Below are 3,950 nucleotides of genomic sequence, written 5' to 3'. Positions count from 1 at the left end.
GTTCTGGGCCCAGTGCTGTTCAACAATTTTATAAATGATATGGATGAGAGAATGCTTACTAAATTTAGACAATACAAAACTAGGAGGGATGGCCAATATTTGGGAGGTGAGGAAAAAAATTCCAAAAGACTTAGGCTAGAACAGTAGGCAGAAACAAATAGAATGAAACTTAACAGGGAGAAAAGTAAAGTCATTTATTTAGGTAAGAAAAATGAAAGAAAAGTGTAAGGGATGGGGAAAATCTGGCTAAGAGCAGCACATGTGAGATTGACTTGGGAGTACTTGTGGATTACAAGCTCAATATGTCCCAACAGTGTAACATAGCTGCAAACAAGGCCAACAACATCGTGAAGAGCATCAAGAGGAGCAGAGAGTCCAGATTGCAGGAAATAATTATCTTGCCCTACTCTGCCAGAGAAGGACTAAAAAAATGGTGAAAGGACTGGAAAGCAAGTCCTACAAGGAACTGTTAAAAGACCTAGATATGTTTAGCTTGCAGAAGAGAAGGTTAAGAGGGACATGATAGCTGTCTTCATATATCTGAAGGGCTGTAACTTTGTAGAGGGTTTGGCCTTATTCTCACTCAGTCCAGAGGGTAAGACTAATGGGATGAAACTTCAAGGATGTAAATACAGATTAGACATTAGGAAGAACTTCTTGACAGTAAGTGCTGTCGATAAGTAGAATAGGTGACCTCATGGAGCAGTTTCTTCCCCTTCACTGGAGGTTTTCAAACAGAGGCTGGAGAATCATCTGTCAGGGATGGTGTAGTGAATGCTGCAGTGTACAGGAGGTTGGACTTGATGACCTCTTAGGTCCCTTCCAATGCTGATTCTATGAAAAGCTGTTTCTATGCGTGTGGGAAACAATCCAATCAATTCACAGTGGGTTAGATTTTCCAGGTTGATTCAGAAAGTCAGCTCAGAGATTTGACTGAATTGTCTTTGAACTGAATCACTGTACTGATTTTTTGTACAGGGAGAATTAATACTGCACCTCTTAAAGAAAATGGATTCTAGAAATGTGTTTTTGCCATAGACACTAAACGACTTTCCATAATAATAGTAGCCTGTGCTTAGTAGAAGGCAGGCAGACACTTATTTAAAATAATGGCAGCCCTTCTAAATGTTGTAACATTCAAAACCCCACAAAATCAGTTTTTCTTCTCATTCCCAATATACAGTCAAAACAAGATAAAAGTGCTTAAGGTATGTGTAAAAGCTAAGAAATGGACTTGAAAAGTTTGCCTCAACAGCAGTACCCTTGTCTAAAATTATGTGACAATAACCTGTTTAAAACTAAGAAGGACTTAGCTAGAGAAAACATGGTGGAAGGGCATGGCTACATGTGTTGAGGAAGTGGTGGTGCAGATCTTCCCTAGAAAGCCATCTCTGGAAAAAAAAGCTCTTCTCTGAAGGGTTAGGTTTTGAAAAGCACACTAGTGCAGAAGTAAAGATGTGCTAGTATTGTACCAGGTTCAAAGTCTTTGTTAACACTGCAGATCATAGTGGTCATATTGGTCCTGGGTTAAAAAACTCTAAAAAAAAATTCGGGACATCATCCTGGCAAAACTATCATCCCAGTGAGATAAGGCCATTGGAGGATAGGACTGGAAAGCCTCATACTGTACCATGCAAGGTGACAGACTGCTGCGGGTCCATCCCAGCGCACCTCATTCCTGCAGTACATGACACAGGATTGTGACTGCCCCAGTTCCCAAGAAATAACTGATGATGGTTGGAATAAACAACTGACAACTTGATCAGCTTTGCAAGAAGCTGCACTGTGGTCTTGGGGGATATTGCTAATGCCACCTTTGATGCCTTCTCAAAGACCTATATTTACCTGACTCCTGATCTCTGGAAAGAAAGAGATTTTGTTTTCACCAAATCTCCTTAACAGGAGTTCACTGATCATCTGGCAAAGACCCACATCACTACAGTGTCTGTGCAGAGAACCCAGACAACTATCTAAAATATCCTGCACATTACAAATAAATTAATGAATTTCTTTTAAAAAAATCTCTTTACCCAACAGTCTTAAATAATTACTGGCCATTCTCCATTTCTTGGTAAGATTATGGAGAAGATGGCTAAGCTTCAATTACAAAAGAGCCAGTTTGGTCTAATGGTTAAGGAGACTGAATTCTAGTCCTGCCTTAGGCATGAAAGCCAGCTGGGTGACTTTGGGCTAGTCACTCTTTCTCTCTCAGCCCAACCCACCTCACAGGGTTGTTGTTGTGGGGAAAATAGGAGGAGGAAGGAGTATGAGGTATGTTTGCCACCTTGAGTTATTTATAAAAATAATAAAGGTGGGATAAAAAAAATCTAAAAAAAAATCCTGGATGAGACTATTATCTGGATCTCTTTCTTTTGGGTTTCAGTATTGAGCATTGGATAGAGACTGCATTTGTCACTTTTGTGAAAGACCAGCAGTGAGACCTGGAGAGTGGGAGGGAGACCCTTGTGCTGTTAGCTTTCTCAGGAATCTTTGAGACCATGGCATAATTTTGGACTGAGTGCAAGGATTAGGGATTGGAGGCACTGTTTTGCAGTGGTTCTGCCCCTTTCTGAGTGGGTGGGTTCCAACTGGAATTGATGGATAAGGAGACGTTGAGCCTTTGAACGCTTAGGTGGAGGCTCAGCTGTACCCTAGGCCAAACAGGAGATCTGGTGGAAGTCTTGACATGGTGCCTGGACGCTTTAAGAAAAACAGATGGTGGCCAAATCCTAGCAAGATGGACTTACCATTGATTCAGAGATCTTCTGGTGCCATGGATGTTCCACTAGTTCCTCAAGATGGGGTTGCACCTCACCTGAAGGAGCTGGGAATTCTCCTGCACTCCCAGCTCCTGCTGGAAGAACAGATAGAAGCTGTGGCCAAAAGAGCCTTTGGCCCAGTTTGGCAGGCTACTGTTGCATTATTCCCAGTACTGAAGGCACTGAATTCACATCCTTGTCATGTGTTAGACTACCGCAATTCATTTCACGTGGGGCAACCCTGTAAGAAAATACAGAAACTACAGCTGTTGTAGACTGCAGTTACCTGCCTGCTGACTGGCATTAGTTGATATAGCAGAATAACACCTCTTTTCCAGGAGCTGCTTCAGTTGCCAATAGTCTTCCAGGACCAGTTTAAGATGCTGGTGATCTTAAGATAAACCCCTATATGGCTCAGGCCCTGTTACCTTTGGGATTATCTTCTCTGGGTAGAATCCGCCCACCCTAGCAGGGAGATAAAGCACCAGGTGCCCATTCCAAGAGATCAGGGAAGTTGGAACTTGGAGAGCGACATTCTCAGTAGTAGCCCCCTCTCTCTGGAAACCCTTCCCCATGTCCTGTTGAAAAATTATAAAGGCAGTAGTCTTTCAGAGGGCATTTGGACAGGAAGATCTTATCTAATGGCAACAAACATTTTTATTAATCATAGTTAATAATTCTATTACAGTTTTATTTACTGTGAATTATTTTATAGTAAGTTTCATATATTGTATGCTGCCTGGAGTTGTTACAGCAGGCAGCACGCGGAGGGAGGGAGAACTGCTACAGAATCTACCTTCAGTTCCATAGTGGAAGAAAGGCAAGGCATGTCCAATAAATGATATGTGATGAGTATTTCATAAAGTGGATTAGGTTTGGAAATGATTACTTGCAAATAATGCAAGACCTCTGTATGGATTTCAATCACAGTTCATTCATTGCTTGCTCTGCAAAACATTTTGCTCTTGCTGCTGACTGACATTGTTAAGTTCATGCCATGTTTACTATTGCACCACGAAAGTTAGAAGCACATTCTGTACTTGCATCCAAAAGATTTTTCTGTGTCATCTGGACTGCCCTTTGGGAAATGTGGTGATGCCTAAAAATGCCTGGTGATTAGAACATTAAAAATATTCAATGGCCAAGTATTTTACAGTGCAAATCTAAACATATTAATGCAGACATAGGCCT

The 3,950-nt window shown here is 41.5% G+C and overlaps 1 pseudogene; it reads left to right on the top strand.

The window, feature by feature from the left end:
* Positions 1-302: 302 nt before the first annotated feature.
* Positions 303-1,974, top strand: LOC112540836 (small ribosomal subunit protein uS5-like; annotated as a pseudogene).
* The last annotated feature ends 1,976 nt before the right edge of the window (positions 1,975-3,950 follow it).

This window comes from Python bivittatus, unplaced genomic scaffold (genome assembly GCF_059951505.1).
Source record: "Python bivittatus isolate LINGU-HERP-01145 unplaced genomic scaffold, Pbiv_v1 ctg000700_np1212, whole genome shotgun sequence".
Taxonomy (NCBI): domain Eukaryota; kingdom Metazoa; phylum Chordata; class Lepidosauria; order Squamata; family Pythonidae; genus Python; species Python bivittatus.
This window is presented reverse-complemented; position numbering and strand designations above follow the sequence as displayed.